We start from the raw sequence: 18,079 nt of genomic DNA, 5'->3' as shown, positions 1-18,079 counted from the left end.
CAGTATCCCCTTGTTCTGTTCGAATGACTGCCTCTTGGTCTATGTACAGGTTCTGCATGAGCACAGTTAAACATTCTGGAATTCCCATTCTTCGCAATGTTATATGTATATATGTATATATAAAGTATGTATATATATATAAATAAATATATATATATATATAAAATTTTATATATAAACAGCAATGTCATAAGGAGGATAGTGGTAGAAAGATCAATTTCCATTTCCAGAAAAGGGTGGCGATACTGGTCAAACAATAGATACTTACTACATAGATTGTGTTTTCCTTGTCTTTAATTTCTAAATATATACTCTTTCAATTTACATTTTTTTCTTTCACCCCAAGATTATTAGGAAAGCAGTTTTAAAATGTCCAAGGGGTTTGATTAGTTTTGAGGAATTTTTTAGGTGAGGGTATATGTCTATAGTTTCGTTGCATGGGATCAAAGAATATGAAATTTTTTCTTTTGGGAGTCTGAAATTTTCCTTATATGTTTGTTCATGGTTAATTTTTGTAAAATTTCAATAGATCCTTGAAAAAAGTATCTTTTGGTTGCAAAATTGTTTTGCAGTGTTATTGATATATGTATGTCTATGTATGTTTGTGTGTATATATAGATACACACGTATGTACACACACACACACGCATTGTTGCTGTCAAGTCAGTTCTGACTCACGGTGACCCCATATGTGCAGAGTAGAACATGTGTGTTTCATAGAGTTTTCAAGGCTGTGACCTTTTGGAAGCAGATTTCCAGGCCTGTCTTCCAAGGCACCTCTGGGAGGGTTTCAACTGCCAACCTAGTAGTTGAGTACCTGTTTCCCATTCTGTGGGTTACCTCTTCATTTTCTTGATAAAGTTCTTCGATGCTCAAGATTTTTTCATGCTGATGAAGTCCAATTTATCTATTCTGTCTTTTTGTTGCTTGAGCTTTTGGTGTCATATCTAAGAGTCCATTTTCAAAAATTAGGTCTCAAAGTATGTATGTTTTTTTCTAAGAGTTTTATGTTTTTAGTTCTTATATTTAGGTAATTGATCCATTTTGAGTTAATTTTAATATGTGGTGTGAGGTCTGGGTCCAGCTTCATTCTTTTCCATGTGGATATCCAGTTATTCTGACACCATTTAAAATCCCTCCACTTTAACTGTTCATTGATGAGTATTTATAAATCTGTGCATCTACCATAACAATTAAGATATTAATATTGTTATCATCCCATAAGGTTCTATCATGCCTGTTGCAATCAATCCTGTTTCACCCCTGATGTTAGGTAACCACTGATCTTTGACACTATGGAATTTATGACTTTTTTAGATTTTGATATAAATGAAATCATTTAGTATATACTCTTTTGTGTCTGACTTCTTTTGTTCAGCAAAATGTTTTTCGGAGTCCTTTATATTGTTGTATCCTTTGTATTGTAATTTGTTCCTTTTTATTGTTGAGTAGTGTTCCATTGCATGGATATACCATGATGTTTATCCATTAACCAGTTAATGGACTTTTAGATATTTTCCACTTTTTGCCTATTATAATTGAAGCTGCCATGAACATTTGTGTACAAATCTTTGGGCATGTTCCATTTCTCTTGGTTAAATATTTAGGAGTGGAATTAATGGGTCATATGGTAGGTGAATGTTTCAGTAGACTGCCCAACTGTTTCTCAGAATAGTTGTACCATTTTAAGTTCCCAACCGAGAATTCGAACTTTGCGTTTTTGCCATTGTATTGGGTGGAAAGTGGTATCTTACTGTGTTTTTAGTTTGCATTTCCCTGATAATAGTGATGTTGAACATGTTTTCGCATATTTATTCATAAATCTTTTTGTAAAGTATCCCTTCTAATCTTTTCCCCACTTTGTATTGAGTTGTTTGGCTTATTACTGAGTTGTTGAGCATTCTTTATAAATTCTGGATACATATCTTTTTAACATATATGTATTGCATATATTTTCTATCAGTCTGTAGCTTCTTGTCATTTTCTTAATGTTGTCTTTTAAAGAGTAGAAGTTTTTTTTTTAAACTTTAGATGAAGGTTTACAGGACAAACTAGCTTCTTATTAAACAATTAGTACATATATTGTTTTGACATTTGTTACCAACCCCATGACATGTCAGCACTCTCCCTTCTTGACCTTGGGTTCCCTATTACCAGCTTTCTTGTCCCCTCCTGCCTTCTAGTCCTTGCCCCTGGGCTGGTGTGCCCCATTAGTCTAGGTTTGTTTTATGGGCCTTTCCAGTCTTTGGCTGAAGGGTGAACTTCAGGAGTGACTTCATTACTGAGCTAAAAGGGTGTCTGGGAGCCATACTCTTGGGGTTTCTCCAGTCTCTGTCAGGGCAGTAAATCTGGTCTTGTTTTGTGAATTAGAATTTTGTTCTACATTTTTCTCCAGCTCTGTCCAGGACCCTCTATTGTGATCCCTGTCAGAGCAGTCGGTGGTGGTAGCCAGGCACCATCTAGTTGTGGTGGAGGCTCTGGTAGTTGTGGTCCATTAGTCTTTTGTACTAATCTTTCCCTTGTGTCTTTGGTTTTCTTCATTCTCCCTTGCTCCCAGTGGAGACCAGTGGCGTATCTTAGATGGCCACTCACAAGCTTTTAAGACTCCAGACGCAACTCACCAAAGTAGAATGTAGAACATTTTCTTTATAAACTATGTTATGCCAATTGAGCTAGATGTTCCCCAAGACCATGGTCCCCACAGCCCTCAGCGAAGTAACTCAGTCCCTCAGGGATTTTGGATGTGCCTATGGAGCTTCTGTGACCTTGCCTTGGACAAGTTGTGCTGGCTTCTCCAGTATTATGTACTGTCTTACCCTTCACCAAAGTTACCACTTATCTATTGTTGAAGAGCAAAAGTTTTTAATATTGATGAAGTTCGATTTATTTTTTTCTCTTTGATTCGTGCTTTTTGTGTTCTAAGAAAACTGCCTACCCCATTTTCAGATTTTATCCTATGTTTTCTTCTAGATGTTTTATAGTTTTTGTGTTTAGATTTTATAATCCATTTAAAATTAATTTTGTTGTATGGTATGGGGTAAGAGTATCTGGTTGTTCCACCACCATTTGAAAAATTATTTTCCCATTGAGTTACCTTGGCACCTTTGTTGAAAATCAATTGACTGTATATGGCAAGTCTATTTCTAGACTTTCTGCGATGTCCTGGTGCCAATTACCACAGTGTCTTGATTACTTTAGCTTTATAGCGAGTCATGACATCAGGTAGTGTAAATCCTCTGACTTTGATTCTTGTTGAAAACTGTTTTGGCTATTCTTGGCCCTTTGCATTTCTGTATAAATTTTAGAATCAGCTTATTCATTTCTACAAAAAAGCTTGCCAGGATTTTGATTGGGACATTGTTTTAATCTATAGATTAATTTGAAATTGATAGTTGACAATATTGAGTTTTCCAGTTCATAAATATGATACATCTTTCCATTTATTTAGGTTTTCATTGCATTGTAGTGAAATTACAGTGCATTGTATTTTTGTTAAAATTATCCTTAGGTATTTCGTATTTTTTATAACATTAAAAACATTTTTTTAAAAATTTTAATAATTTTTCATTGCATAGAAATACAGTTGATTTTGTATATAGACATTTTATCCGTGACCTTGTTAGATTTATTAGTAATAGCTTTTTTTTTTAATAGATCTTCAGGACTGGACTTTTATACATGATCATATCATTTGCAAATAAAGACAGGTGTATTTCTTTCTTCTCACTCTGCATGACTTTTTTTTTTTTTTTTTTAAATCTGTTTCTGACCTTGTTACACTGGCCAGGATCTCCAGTATAACGTTGAGTAGAAGTGGTTTGAGTAGACATTCTTGCCTTAGCCTGTTCTGAAGAGCAGCCTTTCACCATTATGTATGATGTTTTTAAAAAAAACCAAACCCTTTGCCATCGAGTTGATTACGATTCATAGTGACCCTGCAGAACAGAGTAGATCTGCCCCACAAGGTTTCCAAGGCTGTAATCGGTACAGAAGCATATTGCCACGTCTTTCTCCTGTGGAGAGGTTGGTGGGTTTGAAACGACAATCTTTTTGTTAGCAGCCGAGCGCTTAACCACTGCACCACTGAGGCTCCATAAGTATGATTTTAGCTGCCCTTTATCAAGTGAAGGAAGTTCCCTTCTATTCCCAGTTTGCTCACCTGTTGAGATAATCTCACTTTATTCCTTTACTCTGTGATATGATAACTGGATTCCAACTCATATCGACCCGATAGGACAGAGTAGAACTGCCCCATAGGGTTTCCAAAGCTACAATCTTTACGGAAAGGAGCCCTGGTGGTGCAGTGATTAAAGTGCTCAGCTGCTAACCGAAAGGTCAGTGGTTGGAACCCAGCAACCGCTCCATGAGAGAAAGATGTGGCAGTCTGCTTCTGTAAAGATTACAGCCTTGGAAACCCTATGGGGCAGTTCTGCGCTGTCCTGTAGGGTCTGTATTGAGTCAGAATTGACTCGACAGCTATGAGTTTTGGTTTAATGTTTACAGAAGCAGAATGACACATCTTTTTTCCGAGGAGCGGCTGGTGGGTTGGGACTGCTGACCTTTTGGTTAGCAGCCGAGCGCTTAACCATTGTGCCGCCAGAGCTCCTTATGTACTACGATAGATTACTGTATTAATTTTCTGTTGCTACCATACACGTTACCACAAACTTAGTGCCTGTAGGTCAAAGGTCCAGTAGTCTCACCAGGCTAAAATCAACATGTTGGCAGGCTGCATTCCTTTTGGAAAGCTCTAGGGGAGAATCCATTTCCTGCTCGTTAGGTTGTTGGCAGAATTCAGTTCCTTGTGGATGTAGAACTGAGGTTCCTTTTTATTGCTGGCTGAGGGTTGTTCCCAGTTCTGGTGGGCAGAATGGTGACTCTCCTGAAAGATGCTCATGTCCTAACCCCTGGAACTGTGATTATATTACCTTCTATGGCAAAAATGGCTTTGCAGATGTGATGAGGTTAAGGATCTTGAGGTGGGAAGATTATCTTGGATTATCTGAGTGGGCCCAGTATAATCACAAGAATCCTTAAATGAAAGAGGGAGGCAGGAGCCAGAGTTAGAGATGGGATGACAGCAGCAGTGGTTGGAGTGCTGGGGGACCAGGAGTCAGAGAATTCAGGCAACCTCTATACCAATTGCTGTGGAGTTGGTTTTGGTGCATGGCAATCCCATCTGTGTCAGAGTAGATCTGTGCCCTGTAGGGTTTTCAACGGTTGATTTTTGGGGAGTAGATCACCAGGCTTTTCTTCCAAGGCACCTGAACCTCTAACCTTTCAGTCAATAGCTGAGTGAATTAACAGTTTGCACCACCCCAGGACTCACAGGCAGCTAGAAGCTGAAAAAAGGTAAGGAAACGAATTCTCCCCTAGAGTCTCCAGGAGAAATATCGTCCTACTGAGACCTTGATTTTAGCCCAGTGAAACTAATTGCAGCCTTCTGACCTTTAGAACTGTAAGATAATAAATTCGTTTTATTTTAAGCCACTAAGTTAGTGGTAATTTGTTACAGAATCAATAGGAAACTAATACACCAGCTTCGAGAGGGGCTGCCGCATTTCTTGGCTTTCTCCATCTTCAGAGGCAGCTGTCAGGGAGCTGAGAGAACCCAGAGCTGAGCTGCCAGGTGACCTAGTAGCTAACTAAGATAACGAGCCAAAACGAAAGTAAGAGTCAGGCCTTTAATCACATTCTGCGATAGTATAAGCAAAAGGTCAAACCAGGAGAGAAAGCACCTGGCTCCCCCGTTCTGTATTTTCCCAGGAACAGAGCCTGGGCGAGAGTCAGGTAGGTCAGTGCAGTTGTGGAGTTCATCCCACTGCCGAGGGAGCCCTGAACAAAAGGCTCCTGCAGGGCCGGAAGGGGTTTAAGGATTGATAGTGCAAAAGTACTGAATACTGCGTCGGAGTGGGGAAAATGTCTTCAAGGTCTCACCCAGAACACCACCACCCCCAACCCTCGCCCTTCGCCTGATAAGGAGGCCTCAGCAGACAGAGGCCCCAGTACAGAGGTCTCTGTATGGAGGCACCTGGGCTAGGAATGCAGAGCATGCCTGTGGGGGACTTCAGTCCTTACCTCCCGTGAGAGACTGTAATGCATTGGCTGTGTACCGAGTCTTTTGGGAGGGCAGGTTTCCCTGTGAGGCTTGCCAGTAAAGTCTTTGTAATTACCTGTGGTCAGGCCTGACAAATCACACATCGGTTTTTAACCAGCAACACCAGGTTGAGTCCTCCTCACATTGTGTCTAACCCACTCTCTTAAGTCCCTCTTCTGCCTTTGAGAATGCATGGGATTAGACTGGGCCCCCCTGGATAATCAAGGGTAATCTCCTATTTTAAGGTCAATTGATCAGCAGCCTTATTTCCTTTGCTGTCTTAATTCCATTTTGTCATGTAACACAACATAATTCACAGGTGCTGGGATTAGGGTGTGGACATCTTCAGGGGGCTGCTATTCTGCCTACAATATCACATTATTTTTTTTTTAAAGTTAATCTTGCATTTCTGGAAATTTTATCATATGATGGATTAGCTTTTTTTATATAGTACCGGATTTGATTTGCTCATATTTTAAGCATTTTTGTATCTGTGTTTATGAGAGATTTGCCTTTAGTTTTCTTGTAATGTCTTTGATTGTCGTATGAGAGTAATGCTGGCATCAGAAAATGAATTGAGAAGTGTTTCCTCTATTTTCTGAGTTTGTGTAGTATTTTTTTTCCTGTAATTTTTGGTAGAGTTCATCTGTAAAGTCATCTAGGCCTGGATTTTTCTTTATGGGAGCATTTTAAATCACAAATTCAATTATGAATTCATACCTAGCTTTTAATAGGTTTATCAAATTAAGATTTGTGATTGTTCTGTATTCTTGGAGGATTATATTTTTTATCATCTTAAAAATATTCTTCATTTTGGCATCCTTTAATGCATTTTGTCTTGAAATTTCCTTGTTTAAATCTTGGCTTTCTTACTGGTTGAATGGACATGGGAAATCAGAGGTGGAAAGGAGTGTGCTGTCACAGTATAGGGAGAGCAATTAGGTCACATTAACAATGTATGTATAAATTTTTGTATGAGAGACTAACTTGAATTGTAAACTTTCACTTAAACTACAATAAAAAAAAGAACGAGAAGAAAAAGAGGACAGAAACAAGAATAAAAACCACTGCGTGAAATGTTATTCTAGTAAAAATTAATGTTCAAGTAAAAAAAAAAAAAAACAGTTCTCTTGCTTTCTTTTTGTTTATACCTGCGTGGTATATATTTTCCATCTATTTTTTATTGTGGTAAATATGTAACAAAGCATTTGCCATTTCAGCATTCTTCATATGTGTAATTCAGTGGCATTAGTTTCATTGTGCTGTTCAACCATCAGTGTTCGTTTCCAAATTTTTCCATGACCCTTAACAAAAGCTCAGCGTCCCCCTCCCTCCTGCCCACCTCTGGTAACCAGTAATAAACTTTGGTCTCTGTATACTTACTTACTAGTCTAGATATTTCATATAAATGGGATCATACAGTATTTGTCCTTTTGTGACAGACTTATTTCACTCAGCATAACGTTTTCTAGATTCCATGTTGTAGCGTGTATCAGGGCTTCATTTATCTTTATGGCTGAGTAATCCATCTGTGTATGTATGTAACCACGTTTTATTTATTCATTCATCTGTTGATGGACATTCAGACTGTTTCTACCTTTTGGCTATTATGAATAGTGCTGCAGTGAACGTTGGTGTGTAAGTATCTACAAGTATTTGTGTTCCTGCTTTCAATTCATTTGGTTATATACCTAAGAGTGGAATTGCTGGATAGTATGTGGCGCAGTAGATAAAGCACTTGGCTGCTAACTGAAAGGTTGGTGCTTCAAACCCACTAGCTGCTCTGTGGGAGAAAGATATGACAGTCTGCTTCCATAAAGATTTTCAGCCTTGGAAACCCTATGGAGCAGTTCTGCTCTGCCCTGTAAGGGTTGCTAGGAGGCAGAATTGACAGCAGCAAGGGGTTTTATGGTAGTTCTACATACGACTTTTTAAGGATCCACCAAACTGTTTTCCACAGTGGCTGTACCATTGTACAATTCCATCAGCAGTGGATGAACGTTCCAGTTTCTCCACATCCTTGCCAGCATCTGTTGTTTTTCGTTTTTTAAATCATAACCATCTTAGTGGGGGTGAAGTGGTATCTCATTATGGTTTTGATTTGCATTTTCCTAATGACATTGAACATCTTTCATGTGCTTGTTGGCCACTTATTTGTATTCTTTCCGTGATGAATTGCCTATTCAAATCTTTTGCTCATTTTTTTGATTGAGTTGTTCGTCTTTTCATTAATTTGTAGGAGTTCTTTATATATTCTGGATAGTACGTCCTTATCAGATATAGGTTCCCAAAATTTTCTTCCAATCTGTAGGTTGTCTCTTCACTTTCTTGATAAAGTCATTTGATGAACAACTTTTTAATTTTGATGAAGTCCCATTTATCTGTTTTGTCTTTTGGTGTTCATGCTGTTTCAATGTCATATCTAACTAGATATTAACCTTATGGAGCATTAACCTTATATTTTCTTCTAAGAGTTTTACAGTTTTAGTTCTTACATTTAGGACTTTTAATATTTTAAGTTTCCCACACTGGTAACATTTCATAAAACTGTAGTATAGATCTTAACTCAGATTTCCCCAGTTTTACTTATACTCATTTGTGTATTTAGTTCTGCAATTCTGCCTTTTTAGTTTTGTGTATCTACTGCCACAGTCAAAATACAGGACAGTTCCAAAACAATATGGGTACCTTCTATTGCCTTTTGTAACTGTACCCATCGCCTAACCACTCTCTCCCCTCCCCCAAAGCCTTCCATTTCTAAAATTGTCATTTTTTAAATGTTATATGAATGAAATCATACAGTAAATAACCTTTTGGGATTGCCAAATTTTGCATTGTACTTTTTCATCTCAGCACAATTATCAACAATTGTGAAATCTTTGTTTCATTGCTTATAATTTTTTAGTTTCATGTCTTTTTCTTAAATTCATCATGCTTATTCATACCTCATTTTGTGAGAAAGGATGTGTAGGTGGTAGTCTTTTTTTTTTAAAACCGAATAAAGCACTTCACCCCTAGGCATTTGACAAAGAAAAGCCCATTTATTGGGTATGTGGGGTATGAAGACAAACAGGGACAGAAAATCACATCATTGTCTGCTAGGGAAGGAAAATGGTTTTGATAGAGAATGCTCAACCTTTGGATAGATGTAATTTAGAGTCTCTATAATTTAACATTCCACCATTTCCACCGCTGTCAAGATCTAACTATGTAAGATCCCATATTTATCCATCCTAAATAGAAGTTGAAGAATGGGTTAGAGAATATCATTTAATGAGGTGAAGAGAATGCTATTTTTGGCCTATGTGCAGAATTCAAAACTTTGGTGGTGGCCCATTCTTCTGGATCAAGGCAGAGCCAGCTTCTTACTGGTTATCCCCCAAGGTGAATCATTTTTGGCGGGGGAGGTGTGTGTGTGTGCACTTATTCCTGTTCGCGTATTTCCTTATAAGAGGAAAGGGTAGGAAAGGATCTCTAACTGCTGTTGACTCAACTACCTTAAGTTTTTGATTCGAGAACATCTCTCTAATCTTTGAATATTAGTATGACCGAATTTATATCTGTGGAGAAAACCCAAGGTTATATGAACATGGCATTAATAAATGTCATCTACTTTTATATGAACAATAGTTGGGCTACATGTGGTATTTTCAGGGCACTACATACGGTCGCTATGAGTCAGAATCGACTCAATGGCATCGGGTAGTAGTAGGGTGGTATCCTTTCCCCATCAAATTCTAAACATGGCTGTATTATCTTTGGTGCTAAATGTTGAGAGAAGTTTATTTCCAGTCATTCTTCCTTTGTTTAGAAGTTTGTGAGGTATTTTTCTAACTGTGAAATTCAGAAGTTTCTCTAAGACATGTTTCTGCCTGTATTTTAGCATTCTTTCACAGTATCTTTATTCATTCATTCTTTTAAATTATAAAAGCAGCATGTTTGTTAAAAACAGGCAATACAGAAATATGCATTTTTAAAACATGGAGATTCTTCTCTATTCCTCAGAGGTAGCCGTTGATCGTTTAGGCGTATCCTTCCTTTTAAAATTTGCTTTTATTTACTGAACAGTGTATCAGATAGAATTCCTTGTCAGTATATACAGAACTATGTCATTCTCAACTACACGATAGTATTTCATGGTCCGAATGTGCCATAAATGTTAAAAGTATAACCCTGTTGGTGGAAATCTCCATTTTTTTCCAACTTGCTACAAGTCATTCTTTAGAAAACATCCTTAGTCATAAATATATATACTTGTTTAAATATTCTTGTTAAGTAAGTCTTTACAATTATAATTGTTGGGCCAAAGTGTAATATTGATAGGCACTGCCCTATTTTAATTCAAATTTTTAGTTTTTATTTTTTAAATTAAATGGTTTAGACTTCTAGATAAACTTTAGAGATCGTTGTGTCATGTTACAGAAGTAGAGCTGCAGAGAAAACAAAAATTTTGGAGGTGAGGAGTAGAAATAGAAATGACAACTTTGCACTAGTCAGACATTTCATCTGTTCTTGTCCCCTTTTAGTCCTTTCTGATGTATTCTAAACATTTAAATGAATGTTAATTCATTTATATAGCTTTTTAGAAAAATCAGCGTTCATGCTTGTAAGTGATCCTATCAGTTTTAAACCCTAAGAAACCTGACCTGACCACTTTTTTTTCTAAAGCCTTCTCTGCCTTCTCTCAAGATTATATATGGAGAATGTACTCTCTGCCTTCTATTGTTGCAGCTGAAGTATACTGTCAGTTTCGGTCTCTGTCTCGTTCAGGGCACGCTGTACTTAATAGAATTCATGCCTGTCATTAGTTCAGGAAAATTTTCAACTATTCTCATTCTTTATCTTAAAACCTTGCTAGGTAGTCTTCTCAGACCTACCTACCAGTTGCCTATTCTGCATCTAAATGCTGTTTAACCTACCCACTGAGATTTTTTACATTTTAATTACTGTATTTATCATTTCTGGAAATCCTATTTAGCACATGGGTTAAGAACATAGATTTTGAAGCCAGACTGCCTGGGTTTAAATCCCAGCTCTGTCATTCCCTACCTGTGAATGCTGTGCTATGCCTCAGTTTCCTCATCTAAAGAGGGGTAACAGTGATATTTATATCTTAAGGTTGTTGTGAAGATTAAATGAGTTAAGTATTCCTTTCTCATGGTATATTGTTTCTTACATTCATTCTTATTTCAGAATATAGGTTACAGCTATTAATTTCATTCTCTGATGTTCTTGGGATCCTAATCCTACTCTTTGTTGTCTGCGTGTTCCTTTGTATGCTCATTATAAGTATTACCTGTGGAATTACAGTGTGGGAAGAGGGCATATGGTACTTGCTGCTTTGCTGCCCACCCCATTGTCCTGGGAATTCATTTTTCTCTTGGGCAACCCCTGTTGTACACATTTAGAGCCCAGGCCAGTGAGTTAATATTATTTATTTGTACCTTTCCCTGAGTGAAGCCCTTTCAACCTCAAACTACAAGTCAGCCATGCAGTTAGAAAGATGCTTCTTTATTCACCATTTCTAGGTACCTGTAGCAAGAAATATTTAGAATTACTTAATCTGCTTTATTACCAGAAATAGAAGTCTAGGTAATGAATAAATCTTATAAAATGATAGGTATTATTACCTTGGTGTTTTACCAGAACCTACTTACATAATTTACCTATTTAAATAAACTATTATTAAATTTTTTACTTCTTAGAACTGTCTGGTATAACTTGACTTGCCAACGTAGTATCTTGGTTTATAGTGAGAGTCAGATGGTACAGGTTAAACTAAAATAAGTTTAGAATTGTTTTTTCTTTACTCTGTTGGAAGTTTAAAAATCCTTAGGTCAATTTTAAATAGTGAAAACAAGAAGCAAAATTACTTGTTAATTCTGAACATAATGTTTTAAAAAAATTGTCATTGCTTTTTTCCTGGTCACACATTTGATTTCAACAAAGCTATATAGGTGTAGTGAACTATATACACGTATTTTTAAAAGAAACCAAGAATGCCATTAATAAAAATTGTCAGCTGCAGTTTTTTGTTAGCTATTCACAATATTGTTTCAGTGCTTTTTAATTTACAGATGAAAGCCCTGTGTGTGATGGGGGGTGGTCTTTGCTTTGTAGATTTCATCTTCCTCTTTTTGCTTTGGGATGAACTTGGTGGGACAGTTTGAAACCAATGGACAGTATGTAATATCCTTGGTTCCTTTTAAAAGATATTAAAGTACTATCAATAAGATTAAAAATACAAACCTTCCTGAGCATCAAGAAATTAAAATAACCATCTCACATAGTGAAAGCATTTATAAAAATATAAAAAAATGAAACTATACCAAACATACTAGTAATGTTAATAATCGGGCTTAACTCATCCATTAAAAGACAAAAGATTCTCACATGGCTAAGCACGCGTAATCCAACTCCAAGCCAGAAGTATACCTAAAACAAGGATTGAGAAAGGTTAGAAATAAAAAGTATAAGCGTAGATATGAGACAGTTACAACTAAAAATAAAGAAGTTGTTAAATTCTTGTTGTCTAGGAAGGTAGCATTCAGGCCAAAAAAATTAAAAAGACAAGATGACCCCAGTTCTCAATGAAGATTAATTGTTATTAGCTGTACACCCCCAAATGCAGCGACAACTTTCTTCATAAAGCAGACAACTACAAGCATTGTGAGGAGAAAGATAGCACAGTAATAATAAACCTGATCCTCTCATACTTCTCACTCCAAAACAGATAAAGGTAGACAAAAATTAGTAATGTATCTAACTCTGAACTCTCACGATAGATTTTCGACACCTTCTTTTTGAATACTGTTACTGCTTGGGGATGAACTTTGGTAGAACGGTATATTGAAATGTAATTAGCAATGTTGGAGATGTACTGAGACATTCATAAATATTAACAAATAGAATCCAGTAACACATTAAAAATGTCACGCTCAAGGGCAGTTAATTCCAGGAATGGAAGATTCGTTCCATATTAGGAAAGCCATTAATAGAAACTATCATATTAATTGAGTTTATCAATAAGGGTCCAGTGAACAAAACTGAAACTACTTTAAGTATTTTGATACAGAAAAGTTGAACTGAAAAGTGGAAACGTGACCACATGATCACCTTAATACACGCTGAAAAACCATTGGACAAAATCCAGTACCCATTCATCATAAAAACACTTCCAACAAACTAGGAATAGAAGGGAACTTTCTCAACTTGAAAAAGAGCCATCAATGAAAAACCCGCAACATTATACTTAAAGGAGCCCTGGTGGAACAGTGGTTAAGTACTCAGCTACTAACTGAAAGGTCAGCAGTTTAAACCCACCAGCTGCTCCGCAGGAGAAAAATGTGGCAGTCAGCTTGAGTAAAGATTTACAGCCTAGGAAATCCTATGGGGCAAGTTCTACCCTGTCCTGTAGGGTCGGCTATGAGTTGGAATCAACTCTACAGCAGTGGATTTTTTTTTTTTGGAACATCATATTTAATGGTGAAAAACTAAAAGTTTTCCCTCTAAGTTCAGGACAAGACAAGCACGTCTGTTCTCACCACTTTGACTCAGCATTGTACTGGAAGTTCTAGCCAGAGCAGTTAGGCAAGAAAAAGAAATAAAACACATCCAATTGGAAAGTAAGAAGTAAAACTGTCTGTTTGCAGATGACATGATCTTATATACAGAAAATCCTAGAGAAGCCACGCACACACAAACTTAGAACTAATAAATAAGTTAAGCAAGTTTGTAGGATACAAAATCAACATACAAAAATCAGTTGTATTTCTCTGTGTTAGCAGTAAACAATCTGAAAATAAAACAATTTCACCTACAATAGCATCAAAGAGAGTAAAATACTTAGGAATAAATTTAACCAAAGAAATGCAACTCTTGTACATTGAAAGCTACAAAACACTGTTGAAAGAAATTAAAGAAGACCTAAATAAATGGAAAGACATCCATATTCACGGCGTGGAAGACTTAATAATACTCCCCAAATTGATCCACAGATTAGTGAAATCCCTATCAAAACTCCAGCTGCCTTTTCTACAGAAATGATCCTAAAATCCACTCAAGGAACCCAAAGTAGCCAAAACGGTTTTTTTTTTTCATTGTTATATGACCCTAGTTGCAATCCCTATAATATGACAGCACACTCCCCCCTTTCCACCCCAGGTTTCTCACATCCATTCAACCAGTTCTTATCCCTTTACTGCCTTCTTATCCCACCTCTGGACAGGAGCTGCCCATTTAGTCTCGTGTATCTACTTGAACTAAGAAGCACATTCTTCACGAGTATTATTTTATGTTTTATAGTCCAGTCTAATGTTTGTCTGAAGAGTTGGCTTTGGGAATGATTTTAGTTGTGGGTTAACAGAGTCCAAGGGCCAGGTCTTCTGGGGTTCCTCCAGACTCAGACCGTTAAGTCTGGTCTTTTTACTACAATTTGAGTTTTGCACCCCACTTTTCTCCTGCTTTGTCAGGGACTCTCTGTTGAGTTCCCTGTCAGGGCGATCAATGGTGGTAGCCAGGTGACATCTAGTTCTTCTGGTCTTAGGCTAATGCAGTCTCTGGTTTATGTGGCCCTTTCTGTCTCTTGGGCTAATATTTTCCCTGTGTCTTTGGTGTTCTTCATTCTCCTTTGCTCCAGGTGCGTTGAGACCAATTGATGCATCTTAGATGGCTGCTCGTAAGCTTTTAAGACCCTAGATGCCACTCACCAAAGTAGGATGCAGAACTAAACTGTTATGCCAGTTGACCTAGATTCCCCCAAAACCATGGTCCCCAGCCCCTGCTACTGTATCCCTCAAAGTGTTTAGTTTTGTTCAGGAAGCTTCTTAGCTTTTGGTTTAGTCCAGTTGTGCTGACTTTCCCTGTAGTGTGTTGTCCTTCCTTTCACCTAAGATAATCTTGTCTACTATTTAGTTAGTGAATTCTCCACTCCTCCCTCTTCACCCTCAAAACCATTAAAGAATGTTTTCTTCTGTGTTTAAACCTTTTCTTGAGTTCTTAATAATAGTGGTCTCATACAGTATTTGTCCTTTTGTGACTAATTTCACTCAGTATGTCTTCAGATTCATCCATGTTGTGAGATGTTTCGTGGATTCATCATTCTTTATTGTTGCATAGTATTCCATTGCGTGTATATACCATAATTTATTCATTTGTCTGTTGATAGGCACCTAGGTTGTTTCCATCTTTTTGCTATTGTAAACAGTGCTGCAATCAATGAACATGGGTGTGCATATATCTATTTGTGTGACAGCTCTTATTTCTCTAGGATATATTCCAAGGAGTGGAATTGCTGGATTGTATGGTACTTCTGTTTCTAACTTTTTAAGGAAGCGCGAAATCGATTTTCAAAGTGGTTGTACCATTTTACATTCCCACTAGGAGTGCAAAAGTGATCCAGTCTCTCCACAACATTTATTGTGTTTTTTGGATTAATGCTAGCCTTGTTGGGGTGAGATGGTATCTCATTGTAGTTTTGATTTGCATGTCTTTGATGGCTAATGATCGCGAGCATTCCTTCATGTATCTGTTAGCCACCTGAATGTCTTCTTTGGTGAAGTGCCTGTTCATATCCTTTGCCCATTTTTTAACTGGGTTGTCTTTTTGTTGTTGAGGTGTTGCAGTATCTCGTCGATTTTAGAGATTAGACCATGATCGGATTTGTTGTAGCCAAAATTTTTTTCCCAGTCTGTAGGTTGTCTTTTGACTCTTTGGTGAAGTATTTTGATGAGCATAAGTGATTTTTAGGAGCTCCCAGTTATCTAGTTTCTGTTGTGGTTGTTTGTGCATTCATTGTTAAGTTTTATATTCTGTTTATGCCATGTGTTAGGGCTCCTAGCGTTGTCCCTATTTTTTCTTCCATGATCGTTTTAGATTTTATATTTAGGTCTTTGATCCATTTTGAGTTAGTTTTTGTATATGGTGTGAGGTATGGGTCTTGTTTCAGTTTTTTGCAGATGGATAGCCAGTTACGCCAGCACCGTTAAAGAGACTGTCTTTTCCCCAGTAAACGGACTTCCGGCCTTTGTCAAATATCAGCTGGTCACAGGTGGATGAATTTATGTCTGGATTCTAAATTCTGTTCCACTGGTCTTCATATCTGTTGTTGTACCAGTACTAGGCTGTTTTGACTACCTTGGTGGTATAACAGGTTCTAAAATCAGGTAGTGTGAGGCCTCCCACTTTGTTCTTCTTCTTGAGTAATGCTTTACTTACCCGTGGCCTCTTCCCTTTCCATGTGAAGTTGGTGATTTGTTTCTTCATCTTGTTAAAAAATGTTAGTGGAATTTGGATCAGGATTGCATTGTATCTGTAGATCGCTTTGGGTAGAATTGACATTTTCACAATGTTGAGTCTTCCCATCCATGAGCATGGTGTGTTTTTCCACTTATGTAGGTCTCTTTTGGTTTCTTGCAATAGTGTCTTGTAGTTTTCTTTGTACAAATCTTTTACATCTCTGGTTAAATTTATTCTTAAGTATTTTATCTTCTTGGGGGCTATTGTAAATGGTATTTAGTGATTTCCTCTTTGAAGTTCTCTTTGTTGGTGTAGAGGAATCCAACTGATTTTTGTATGTTTATCTTGTATCCTGATAGTTTGCTGAAATCTTCTATTAGTTCCAGTACTTTACTTGTGGATTCTTTGGAATTTTGTGTGTGTAAGATCTTATCAGCTGCAAATAGGGATACTTTTACTTCTTCCTTACCAATTTGGATGCTCTTTCTTTTTATTGCCTTATTGCTCTGGCTAGGACCTCCAGCACAATGTTGAATAAGAGCGGTGATAAAAGACATCCTTGTCTGGTTTATGTTCTCAAGGGGAATGCCTTCAGACTCTCTCCATTGATGATCATGTTGGCTGTTGGCTTTGTATAAATGCCCTTTATTATGTTGAGAAATTTCCCTTCTATTCCTATTTCACTGAGAGTTTTTATCATGAATGGGTGTTAGACTTTGTCAAATGCCTTTTCTGCATCAATTGATAAGATCATGTGGTTCTTGTGTTTTGTTTTATTTAAGCGATGGATTACATTGTTTTTCTAATGTTGAACCATCCCTGCATACCTGGTATAAATCCAACTTGAGCATGGTGAATTATTTTGCTATGTTGTTGAATTCTATTGGCTAGAATTTTGTTGAAGATTTTTTGCGTCTGTGTTCATGAGGGATGTTGGTCTGTAATTTTTTTTTTGTGGTGTTTTTACTTGGTTTTGGTATCAGTTATACTGGCTTCATAGAATGAGTTTGGGAGTATTCCATCCTTTTCTGTGCTCTGAGATACCTTTAGTAGTACTGATGTTAACTCTTCTCTGAAAGTTTGGTAGAATTCTCCACTGAAGCCATCAGGGCCAGAGCTTTTTTTGTTGGGAGTTTAATTACCTCTTCAGTCTCTTCTTTTGTTATAGGTTTATTTAGTTGTTCTACCTGTTTTAGTTTAGGTAGGTAGCATATTTCTAGGAATTTGTCCATTTCCTAGGTTTTCAGATATACTGGAGTACAACTTTTCATAGTATTGTTAGGATTCTTTTAATTTCAGTTGAGCCTGTTGTGATATCACCCATCTTGTTTCTTATTCGGGTTATTTGCTTCCTCTTCTGTTTCTTCTGTCAGTTTGGCCAGTGGTTTATCGATTTTTTTGACGTTTTCAAAGAACCAGCTTTTGGTGTTGTTAACTCTTTCAATTGTTTTTCTATTATGTATTTCATTTATTTCTGCACTAATTTTTGTTATTTCCTTTCTCCTGGTGCCTGTAGGCTTCTTTTGCTGCTATTTGTTCAACTTGTAGGGTTTTTATTTTGGCCCCTTTTTTTGGATGTGTGCATTTATTGCTATAAACTGACCTCTGAGCACTGCTTTGGCTGTGTCCCAAAGGTTCTGGTAGGATGTGTGCTCATTCTCATTGGATTCTGTCCAGTTCCGTCACTGAATTGTACATGTAAAAAATGTTGAAATGGCAGATGCTTTGTTGTATTTAAAAAAAAAA

At 37.1% G+C, this 18,079-nt stretch overlaps 1 protein-coding gene across 4 annotated transcripts in view; it reads left to right on the top strand.

Annotated features, from left to right (window-relative positions):
- The window catches only part of WDSUB1 (WD repeat, sterile alpha motif and U-box domain containing 1), a 65,395-nt gene that overhangs the window by 46,047 nt on the left and 1,269 nt on the right, over nt 1–18,079 (top strand). The window lies entirely within an intron of this gene.

Source organism: Trichechus manatus, unplaced genomic scaffold (genome assembly GCF_000243295.1).
Source record: "Trichechus manatus latirostris isolate Lorelei unplaced genomic scaffold, TriManLat1.0 scaffold00036, whole genome shotgun sequence".
NCBI classification, from domain to species: Eukaryota; Metazoa; Chordata; class Mammalia; order Sirenia; family Trichechidae; genus Trichechus; species Trichechus manatus.
This window is presented reverse-complemented; position numbering and strand designations above follow the sequence as displayed.